This window comes from Rhineura floridana, chromosome 1 (genome assembly GCF_030035675.1).
Source record: "Rhineura floridana isolate rRhiFlo1 chromosome 1, rRhiFlo1.hap2, whole genome shotgun sequence".
Taxonomy (NCBI): domain Eukaryota; kingdom Metazoa; phylum Chordata; class Lepidosauria; order Squamata; family Rhineuridae; genus Rhineura; species Rhineura floridana.
Window position 1 is genome coordinate 291938233 of NC_084480.1, and position 12582 is coordinate 291950814.

Here is a 12582-nt window from a genome sequence, read left to right on the forward strand (position 1 = left end):
ACTCTCAGAAATTCATATACAATCATCCAACAAGCAAGTAACCATTGCTATTTATGTCCATGCGACTACTGGTCTAGAGTGTTTACACCTTATGTTGGGTCAAGGGGACAGATTGGGGATTCTGTTGGTGTACCGTCCACCCCACTGCCCAACAGACTCCCTAACTGAGCTGACGGAGGTGGTCTCGGATGTACTGCTGAGATCCCCCAGACTGTTGGTACTGGGGGATGTTAACATTCATGTCGAGACCACCTTGTCTGGGGCGGCTCAGGACTTCATGGCCTCCATGACAACCATGGGGCTGTCCCAATATGTTACTGGCCCAACACATGTAGCAGGGCATACTCTAGATTTGGTTTTCGCGACTGGACATGGAGATGGTGATCTGAATGTGGGGAGCCTTACATCAGTTCCTTTGTCATGGACAGATCACCGCTTGTTGAAGTTTAGAATTACAGCGGCTTCTCCCCTCTGCAAGGGTGGGGGACCTATTAAGATGGTCCGCCCACAGAGACTAATGAATCCGGATGGCTTTCAAAGGGCTCTGGGGAGTTTTCCGGCTGATAGGGCTGGCGCTCCTGTCGAAACCCTGGTTGAACTGTGGAATACAGAAATGACCCGGGCAGTTGACATGATCGCTCCTATGCGCCCTCTCCTGTGTAGAGCTCATACAGCTCCATGGTATACTCTGGAGCTGACAGCGATGAAGCAATATAGGAGACGGCTTGAGTGCAGATGGAGACGAACTCCTGACGGATGCAATCATGCACTGGTAAGTGCCTATACTAAGCTGTATTCAGGGGCAGTGAGAGCAGCAAAAAAGCAATATTTTGCTGCCACTATTTCATCATCTATCTGCCGCCCAGCGGAGCTTTTCAAAATTGTCAAAGGACTATTACATTCTGGTCCTAGGGACATGGTGGAACCATCTGAGGCCCGCTGCAATGCATTTGCTAGACACTTCCAGGAAAAAATCTTTTGCATCCGCCGGGACTTGGACTCCAATGTTATCACAGTTGAATCAAATGAGGTATCCAGAACACAGTCTTGCCCTGATTTTTTGGATGAATTTCAGTTGGTACAGCTTGAGGACGTTGACAAGGTGCTTGGACGGGTGAGTGCAACCACTTCTGTATTGGATCCTTGCCCCTCTTGGCTAATAAAAGCTAGAAGGGATGGAACAGCCGGCTGGGCCAGGGAAGTGATTAATGCCTCATTACGAGAGGGAGTGGTCCCTGACTGCCTAAAAGAGGCGGTGGTGAGACCACTTCTGAAGAAATCTTCCCTGGATCCGGAAAATTTTAATAACTATAGGCCGGTAGCAATTGTTCCATTCCTGGGCAAGGTTCTGGAACGAGTGGTTGCAGACCAGCTCCAGATGCTCTTGGATGAGACCGATTATCTGGATCCATTTCAATCGGGTTTCAGGCCTGGGTTTGGCACAGAGACAGCCTTGGTCGCCCTGTATGATGACCTTTGCCGGGAGAAAGACAGGGGGAGTGTAACTCTGTTGATTCTCCTTGACTTATCAGAGGCCTTTGATACCATCGACCATGGTATCCTTCTGGGGAGACTTGCTGATTTGGGAGTTGGAGGTACTGCTTGGCAGTGGTTCTGCTCCTACTTGGCGGGTCGTCTCCAGAGGGTAGTGCATGGGGAGTACTGCTTGGCACCCTGGGCTCTCCAGTATGGGGTTCTGCAGGGGTCAGTTCTATCCCCCATGCTTTTTAACATCTACATGAAGCCACTGGGTGCGGTCATCAGGAGTTTTGGAGTGCGTTGTCACCAGTATGCTGATGACACGCAACTCTACTTCTCTTTTTCATCTTTTTCAGGTGAGGCTGTCAATGTACTGAACCGGTGCCTGGTCGCGACAATGGACTGGATGAGAGCTAATAAACTGAAGCTCAATCCAGACAAGACTGAAATGCTGTTAGTGGGTGGTTCTTCTGACCAGATGGTGGATGTTTATCCTGTCCTGGATGGGGTTGCACTCCCCCTGAAGGAGCAGGTTCATAGTTTGGGCATTCTTTTAGATCCATCTCTGTCACTTGAGGCTCAGGTAGCTTTGGTGGCATGGAACACTTTCTACCAACTTCGGTTGGTGGCCCAGCTATGCCCCTATCTGGACAGAGACAACCTCGCTTCAGTTGTTCATGCTCTGGTAACCTCTAGATTGGATTACTGTAATGCACTCTATGTGGGGCTGCCTTTGAAGACGGTTCGGAAACTGCAGCTCGTGCAAAATGCAGCAGCCAGATTGTTAACAGGGACCAGGCGGTCCGAACATATAACACCAATTCTGGCCCGCTTGCACTGGCTGCCTATATGTTTCCGGGCTCGATTCAAGGTGCTGGTTTTAACCTATAAAGCCTTACACGGCTTGGGACCACAATACCTGTTGGAACGCCTCTCCCGATATGAACCTACCCAGACACTTTGTTCAACATCAAAGGCCCTCCTCCGGGTGCCTACTCAGAGGGAAGCTCGGAGGATGGTAACAAGAAAAAGGGCCTTCTCAGTGGTGGCCCCCGAACTGTGGAACGATCTCCCTGTTGAGGTACGCCTGGCGCCAACATTACTATCTTTTCGGCATCAGGTTAAAACTTTCCTCTTCTCCCAGACATTTTAGCATTTTAACATTCTAATATTTTAACATCTATGTTTTATCTTTTTAACATTTAATTCAGCATTTTAGTATACCAGCATTTTCATAGTTCAGTATGTTTAAATGTTTTCTTTGTGCTTATTGTATATTGAAGTTTTACTGTTGTGAACCGCCCAGAGAGCTTTGGCTATGGGGCGGTATAGAAATTTAATAAATAAAATAAATAATAAATAAAAATATAATTTATATCCTCAAGGGGGCAGAACAGCTCTCCCACCCTGTTTTATTATCCTCACAATAGCCCAATAAAGCAGATTGGGCTGAAACAGGGGGGTTACAAAAGGACCTTGAACTTCCTCATGAGCATAGCTCACTAGAAATCCAAGTTCCCCTATTAAGAGAACAGCAGGATCTTTTGCTGGAGTTACCCGCACATCACCCCCCAGAGCATGCATAATTTTACCCTTAACCCAATGACACATACACAGAAATTAAAATAAAGAGTGGTTTTATTAAGAGAAGAAACAAGGAAAAATATTGCAATTTACAATTACAGTTAACAACGAGCAGCTTTCTAACTATTATCCATTCATTCAGCAACACTGGATAGACTAAAGCAAAGAGACTAAACTTATGCACACTTTCACATCAAACTCACCCACACAGAAGGAAAAAGAAAAGAAAGAGGCACAGAAATTGCATATACCTTTCCTGGAGAGTTGCTGCAAGACTAAGGCTGAGAGAGAGACTTTTGTATCTAGCCCAATGAGCCAAAGCTCCGCCCTTTGTAACCAGCGCTAGATTTGAAAGTTCTCACCCAAATCCTTAGCTTAGAAGCTCTGCAATTGTCCCAAAGATGCTAGAGTGCGTTGATAAGAAAAACATCTGTTGGAGCCCTCCAAAAGAGGAACTTCCAACCCCTTCCAACCCCTCATGTTTTATACCTTTTCCTAAGTAAACTGACCCCAATGTAAACCCAATGTAAATGTCTCCAGGAAGATGTGGACGTGACAAATAAGAACAATGATAGAATTTAGGATCATCAGTCAAGGAATTTGTTGTTTTTCCAGAAACCATTCCTTGAGGGATTCCCAGATAATGACGGCAATCTCCCACCTGTGAGCTCCTAATGTTCTGTCTCTTCCTTTAAGATTATCATAATGGTTATGCAGACCATTTCCTAGTTTGAAAGGAGCTATCCTGTCTCCTTCAAAGGCTTAGAAATGCACAATACTTCCCAGCCTGAAAGGAGCTATTCTGTCTCCTCCCAAAGGCTTAGAAATGCACAACACTTCCTAGTTTGAAAGGAGCTATTCCTGAAGGCCTAGACTATCATAAACATTTCCTTTGTTTGAAAGGAGCGCCTATCTTACTGGGTGACATTCCCCAAATTTCCATAGGAGTCAGGAAGTCTATACCTTCAGGTTTGCAAGATATGTACTCAGAGGTCACAGAGGGGCTGTCTCCCAGGAATCCTTGCTGTTGCCGCCTTTCCAAACTCTGGTTCACTGAGATGAATCAAATATTAAAAATCCTCAATATTTGATTCCTCATTACAGGGCTGGGGGCTATCTTTCAGCCCGAGGGCTGCATTTCTTCATGGCTAGCTTTCTGGGGCTGCCAGCCAGCAATGGGTAGGCCCAAAGCAAAATTGGTCAATGGGGGCAGGGCCAGAGTTGGCCTACATACAAGCACACAACGACTCACATGCATAAACAGATACAACAGACACAGATTCTCACTCTCCCCCTCCATTGGCAGCAATAGAAGGCTATTTTCAAGCCTAATTGCCATGTGGGGTGGATTGGTGGTGGTGGTGTCAAAGTGCATGTGTGTGCCTGCATGTGTGTTACTCCTTCCCTCCCTAGCTGCAAGCCCCCCTTGAAAACAGCCTCCCACAGAGCAATTAGGCTTGAAAAACCTAATTGTTCCACAGGGGATGGTTTCAGGGGATTGCAGCATTCAGGGAGAGTTAACTCTTTGCTCTCCACACTTGACACCCCCTTCCATGGCCCTCCACATAGGAATTAGGTTTGAAATTAGTCTTGAAGTCAACAGGAGGCTTTTTTTGAAGCCCAGTTGCTATGTGGTGATGGTGGGAAGAAGATATTATTCTGCGGGCTGAATGCAAGCTGGAGGAGGAGACTCTTCTCAATAGGAACACCTGGGAAGGAAGAGTCTTAACATTTCCCAGACTTAACTTTGTGAGATGGGCGATCTAATAAATCTGCAGGTGAATACAAAATGTAAAATGAAAATTGGACACATCATACAACAACAATTTGGTCAGTGACTTGTCACCCATTACTGCAATGGGTCCTAGTTAGTTATGAAATCAGATTCTACACACAATGATGGTTTGTTAACAAGATTAAATGAGAATTGCCTGGTTCTGATGTAATTTGAAACTCTGGTTTAATACAAACATTGGATGAAGCCAGGGAATATGGTTTATGAAGTCAGGAATGATTATCTGAAACAAGCCATTGTGCTCTCAGACATGAAAACTGCGGCCAAGATCAAATCATAAAAGAAAAAAGGGGAGAAAACCCCAATGCATTCAGTACTGGTTAGAGATGGGTGAGAAGTTTGATTCAGTTTGCATTTCAAGCAGAATTTATCAAATTTGCAATTTCCAAAACAATATGAGAACTGAAACACAGCCATCCTTTTAAATTCACATTTAGTAGAATTTTGGGATGCAGTTTGCCAACTAAACAACATTTACAAAATGCATACATTAGGGGACAGTGTGCATAAAAATGAATACATGAGTGAAAATAACATGCAAAAAGGCATGAAATGATGAGAAATGGCTTGCAAAAATGTGTACCTTTGTCAAAACTGCCTACAAAAATGTGTTTATTTGGAGAAATTCTCACTAAAATAGTGGAGAATTGTCATTCATTTTTTTTAAAAATCCACAGATCATTGTAGAAATGTGAAATGGACTGCCTCCAAGTTGATCCCGACTTATGACTACCCTATGAATAGGGTTTTCATGGTAAGTGGTATTCAGAGGGGGTTTACCATTGCCTCCCTCTGAGGCTAGTCCTCCCCAGCTGGCTAGGGCCTGCTCAGCTTGCCACAGCTGCACAAGCCAGCCCCTTCCTTGTCCGCAACTGTCAGCTGGGGGGCAACTGGGCTCCTTGGGACTATGCAGCTTGCCCACGGTTGTACAGGTGGCAGGGCACGTAACCCCTGAGCCACACACTGTGGGGGGTGATCTTTAGCTGGCCCTTTACACCCAGGAGACACGAGCAGGGATTTGAACTCCCAGACTCTGGACTCCCAGCCAGGCTCTCGTCCCCACTGTGCTATACCAGCTGTTGTAGAAATGCAGAGAACTGAATTTAACATTTGAAAAATGAGAAACTGAGAGAACCGAATCTGCCAGAACTTTCCATCCGTAGTGCTGGTACAATTCTATGGAAGACAGAAGATGCATGGGACTGGTGAAGCAGGCAGTAGTCCAGCAGAATTAATCCCTATAGGTTGTTGAATTTTTCTATTCTAAATTATGATAAAGAAAGAAATGAGACCTGCCTATGTAGATCTTTCTCTCTCCCAGCTGGCAATGCAGATGCATAAGTGGCATATTGGATTGAAGACAGATACTCCTTCTTAGCATCTCTATAAATGAGGATCGAAAATCCAAGACAGATGGAACCCATACTATCACGATCTATGAGGCCTTAACCAGAGCAGATTTTCAGTCTGAGTGACTGGGATTTCTCCATGCCCAAGCTGGAAATGCTCTATACTTACGTTTTAAAAACAAAATCCCTTGAATTTTTATAGATATGGCACTCCTTGGGACTACTGTGCTGTAATTAGAGGTGCAACAAACTTGGCTAGGTTATAGATTTATGAATTAGTGCAAGATAGAAAGGCATTCAGTTATCTGTTCAACTGCTCCTGGTTAATGTAATGGAACCAATAAATAGTCATTGGTGCATTATTTGAGTGTTTTAAATTGGTGCAGAATTTTGGTTATCTTTTAATGCTTCCTGTTTCTCTTTATAAAATTTCTATTAACCTAGCATATTATAAGCTCTTCCATTAATTTATTAGTGCAGCATGACATAGTTGTACTTTTATTGGTCTTACATCAGTGTGAAAAAAGATGGCTGTTCTCTGTTTAGTGTCTAATTCTAGACAGCAGTTGTCCTCTTCCTCTCTGTATTTCACCAACACGTAAATTTGGAAATTTACAACCAGACACACTTTGGTGTTTTGTTTTGTTTATCATCAAAGCTTTTTAATGAGAAATTTGCAGGTGGTATTCATCTACAGACGTCAACAGTTACTGCAGAAGAGCTGAGATTTGGGAAGAGGAGGAGGGATGTATGGTTCTGGATGACTATATCAACAGCCAAGGGGTTCCTGTGTTGAGACATGAAGATGTGATCAAGGGGAAATCAGAAGATTAGCAGCAATGGAATCCATTGAAGGTGTAGATGTAGAAATGGAACTTTAGTTAGTGTCAACTCATGATCTGTAGCTCTATGCAGGGCCAGGCCAAGACAGTTTTCTGCCTGAGGCAAAGGATAAGATGGTGTCCCCTCCTTCTTCCATGTACAGAAGGCAGCTGGACCGGCAGCTGAATCTTACGTCAACACTGCTAATGGGTTATCATCCTTTATCGCACCAAAAGGCTGTTGAGGATACACAGTTCTGTTCTCTCAACAGAGGAAAATGGCCCTAGGGCTTAGGATGAACAGCCAGGGGGCTGCTGTTGCTGTCCCTCAGCATTTCATGTTGCCTAATGGAAGGGACAGTCCTGTGAATAATCAATGCACTGATGGAGCAGAACCTAATTCAGAAGCACAGAAGAGGCATTTGGTGGAACCCCCAGCTTACATATTGTTAACTGTATTGGGGAGGAAAGGTTACTGACACTTCTCTTCCACAACACAAAGCCTGTCTTGTATGAAGCAGTTCCAAGTAAAATACATTCATACAGCTCAGACAAGAGAAGCTATGTTCCATATGAACCTATTTTTGTCATTCACATAAACATATATGTGGAGCCAAAGGGATACTTGACAGTAGGGAGTGAAGAATGTGTCAATTTCATTACTCTCAGTTCCTCATTTTTCTGATCTTAAATTCAGTTCTCCAGGTTTCTTTCCACAATTTGCAATTTTGAAAATTCCCATGAAAATTCTTTAGCATTTTAGTGCAAATTTCTCCTAAAAACACATTTTTGCAAGCAGTTTCTCCTAATTTAATGCACTTTTGTATTATTTTCACTAACATTCATTCTTATGCACACTTTCCCCTAATATATGCATTTTAAAAAACATTTAGGTTTCTGAAGGCTTGTTGAAAGAGGAGATTCTTCAACAGGTGCTGAAAGACAATTGAGACAGCACCTGTCTAATATCCTGTCGGAAGGAGTTCCAAAGGGTAGGTGCCGCTACACTACAGGCCTGATTCTGACATTATTGGAACGGACCTCCTGATAAGATGGTTTCCTAATGATTATCTGTACATAGATAACGTTTTGGTGATTCCTGGTCAGCTATCAACAAGGTTCTGTATTGAACCACAAATTGCCTTTAGCGCTGGAAGTGTTAGCTGATTTCTCTGGTTGTCAGCCTGCAGAATAGAAAAAACATTGTACAATATGCCACTGACAGGGAAAAGGCAAAGCCAAACCAATATATGTCAATCTCAAAAACATCATTTCCATGCTAATGAAAACTGTAATTGCCATTTCTTCTTCCTTATCTTGGTCCCCCCCCCTTTTCTTGTAAGAACGAAGAACGAACATGAGACCTAAGCTATTACATGATTCTATCCCCATCGATACACCCAGCTCCTATCAGTGTCCACCATATTTTAAACAAGCTAGATTGTTTTGGCTTATGTAGAGGATAGTGGCTCCAACATTCATAAAACACTGGACCCCTGTAGGCAACTTAATTCCCCATGGAACTCAGCATGCAGCGATTAGAAGGCATCATGTGACAGGGAAGATAATCATTTAGTTTTTCTCTAAGAACGTAGGTCAAGGGGCACCCCACATCTTAGCCAAGCAAGAAGTCTAATCATATAGCTATATGATTACACCTCATAAAAGATGGTAGATCTTACCACTCTCGGTTGTGATAAGTATTTAGTAGATGTTTCCATCATTGCAGTGCAGGGTGACATTAGACTTATGGACTGTGATATTTGGCATTGCCAACTGTGATACTCTTGGGAAAATATATTCCAACTAGTGAAGCTACATTTGCAAGGAAGGAAAAAAGATTTATATGTGTAGGCACTTCAGGATTTTTTAATTTCACCTTCACCAAATGGTCCAGTATTTCAGTACGGGCTGCTACGAAGGCCCTCCTCCGGGTCCCGACTCATAGGGAGGCCCGGAGGGCAGTGACAAGATCAAGGGCCTTCTCAGTGGTGGCCCCCGAACTATGGAATAGTCTCCCCGAGGAGGTTCGCCTGGCGCTGACACTATCATCCTTTCGGCGCCAGGTTAAAACCTTTCTCTACTCCGAGGCATTTTAATTTTTTGTTAATGATTGTAATGTTTGTAATTTGATTTTAGCCTTTGCTGTTTTTAGATTGTGAAATTTGATTTTAGACTGATGTTTTTGTATTATATTGTATTTTATTGTATCTATGTTCACCGCCCAGAGAGCTATTGCTAGTCGGGCGGTATATAAGTTTTAAAAATAAATAAATAAATAAATAAATAATTCAAATTTTGAGAAATATATCTGAGCATGTGAATCTGGTGTGCATGATCTATCAATGTTTCTAATATGAAAAGGAAGAAATGGTAGCCTGGTGTAAAACCTTTTAAATAAACTCACTTTGTAGGAACAATTGTTAGAACATTTTAAGAGCCTGCTATATCAGATCAATGGTCCATCTAAACCAGCATCCTGTTCTCACAGTGGGAACCAGATGCCTATGGGAAACCCACATGCAGGACAAGAGCATTCTCAGCTCCTGTGGTTTCCAGCAACTGAGATTCAGAATCATACTGCCTTCAGCAGTGGCAATAGGATGCATCCATTAGGGTCAGTAGCCATGGATAGCCTTATCCTCCATGAATTTGTCTAATCCTCTTTTAAAGCAATCCAAGTTGGTGGCCAACACTGTCTCTTGTGGGAGCAAATTCCAAGGTTTAATAGTTGTGATGTATTCCATGGCTTGACTGCTCATTTTTATAAAACTGTATTAACATTACTGGAGAATTTAGCAATCAAAGAACAGATGTAGTAAAAGGCAGAGCAATCCTAGCCCCCAGATTCATTGTCTGGAGAGGGTTAGTATTGCATGAAAATGTCTTCCTGTCGTCCCCTCACCCTAGCAAAGAGCTTCGCTAGCAGGGTGGATATCTCCTACATGGAGGCTCTGCAGGCTTAGCTTTACCACTGATAGTGTTCCCACCAGCAGTATAGCTGGCATTAGACCCTGAAGTGGAGTGCTCTGGAGGTAGAGCAGAGTTGGGAGAGGCAGCCTTGGAGCTTTCAGAGAGCTTTTAGTTGTAATCATGTAGGCACTGGCTATGAGCAAGATTTCTATATCTTCTGGTTGTTTTTTTTGACATAGGGAAATAGGTTTGATATCTAACTACCTATTATTTTTAAGTTTGTCAGTCTAAAGGTTATGGCCCTGTTCCAGCCAAGGTTAGTCATAATTAAATTGCATTGAAAGCAATGACACTTGATATCAGTAAGTCATTACTAACTTAGGGCACAATCCAACTTGTATTTACACTGGGCTGAGGGGAGCTGGATGTGGTGGACCCCCGGCTAAGCCAGCAGAGTTCCCACATGCCCTACCGAGTTCCACCGGCAGAAGCCCCTTACCCTGGCTCAGCCATGGCGGAGCCGGAACACTGCCAGTTCAGCCAGAGGTCCGCTGGGGAAGCTCAGTCCGGCGGAAGGGGCGCCAGTGGAATCTGGCATAAGGCCCCCCAAAAGGGGCATTCTGGGGTGTATCAGAGGAGGAGCTGAGGGGGGGACTTAAGCAATGTCCAACTCCCATTCAGAGCACTACTGTGGGTCCTGATCCAGGCCAAAGTTACACCTAGTAAAAGGTTGGTCTAAGAAAATGATTCTATTGGAAGTCATTGACGAGTGCTTACTCACTGGTACAGGTATTCATGAGAGCCACCTTTTCCGTTCCTGCATGCAGCTCCTGGCTGAGCCGCTGTTCAGCTGGCCCGGTGGCTCCAAAAATGCAAATGGATGTCGTGGAGCTTCCTGACAGCTCCTCCACCACCTGCACCCCTTCTGCCAGTTTTCCGTGAGTTGGATTGCTCTGCCTGGCTGCAATCCAATGCACACTTACCTAGGAGTAAGTCCCTTGAACCCAATAGAGCTTACTTCTGAGTAGATACGTATTGGATTGCAGCCTTATTCCATGTTTTCAATAAGTTTAGTTACAACTAACTTAAACTGGATCAGAGCTGGTGTGTGCTCACTTCCAAGCTTCATTAATATCAATTACAAGCACCCATTTTACAGACAACTCTCTGGCTTTTCTATAACCACAAAAACCCACAAAAATAATTTTAAAAATTTAAACCGATTCCCAATACAAGGAGCCCTGTCATTTGTCTCATTGAAAAAGTGGCTTCTTTTCTTCTTCCTCCTTATCTGATCATAATCTCCTGAGTAGGCTTTTGTGAGAGGGTTTCTAATGTAGCCACGCACAAACCAATCTGAAATGAAGTTAGGTTTGACTTTCAGTGGCACTGTAAACATCTGGCTGTATTCCTAGATGTTTTGTTGACTTTTGCTGGGTGGTTGTCACATATATCCCAGTATTGGTTAGAAAAACGCCCTTGGCATGTGTCAAATCACCAAGCTACATAGTTCTAGAGTAAGCATTTTGTGTTTCAGAGTCAGAGAACATTATTCTCGGTAGAACCTCTTGATAAGAGGCCGGCAGTCTGATCCACAACCCAATTAAGTTGAAACATTTTAACCACTCCTTCTAATAGCAAATTCAGCTGGTGAGTGCTGGCCACATAGTCAAAACAGGACCTCTGAAAAACAACAGAGATGCATCAGTTTGCTTGGGAGAAGCCCAGGCTAGGGAAAAACCACATAGGAGTGCACCCACCCCACTGGAAAACTGCACAATGAGGACTGAGTATGCTCAGGGCCACAGGATTCTGAATATTTGACAGGGGAGTGGGAGTAGGGCAAGGAGGAGGGTAGATTGTATGGAGCGTCATGGAATAGAGCATGGCTAACTGGAACACCGAACAGGAGTGCTCCACACTGCAGCATGTTGTTGTACACATATATTGTATATATTATGCTCTTGAACACAATCACACTGATCCAGCAGATCCATAGCAACTTGGAAAGCTATCTTACTGATATATTTTCCCACTCACTTCAATAGATTCAGAAGCCAAGCATGTATGCAGGAATTAAGGAGTTGTTTACTTGGAAAGGAGCTTGGTGTCTCTGGCAGAGTACATAAAGGGTTACTGACCCATCTACTTTTAAGTAGAAGTAGAAGTTACAAAAAGTTACAACACATGGTGGCCGCCACAAAATTATTACTAAACCATTTTTGACCCAGTGCAGTCCAGAAGGACACTTCCTCTTTTTCAAACTGCATATATTCATTAATTCATGCTAATGCTGTGCAAAATCATTCTTGATTCTGGGTCAGGGTTTTGTATGTAGCAGATAGGGCTGTGATTCACTACCTGTTCATTCACTGTTCATTTGAACCGCAGTTGATCTTAGCCCATAGCTGTTTATGTTTTAAAATTTTATGGCTTTTTTGTTCTGTGGCCTGTGAAGATTTTGTTTTGCCTTGCAGAGGACACAAATGCCCCTTACGTAACCATTATCATAACATTTTATATGCATATGCTACTTTACTTATCTTCAAGTGGCTATTAGGCTTATCTGTTTTTGCAATTAAATTAGGCTTTATTAGAGCACCCAGTATCTACTGGACTTTGATGCCCATGGGAAACCAGT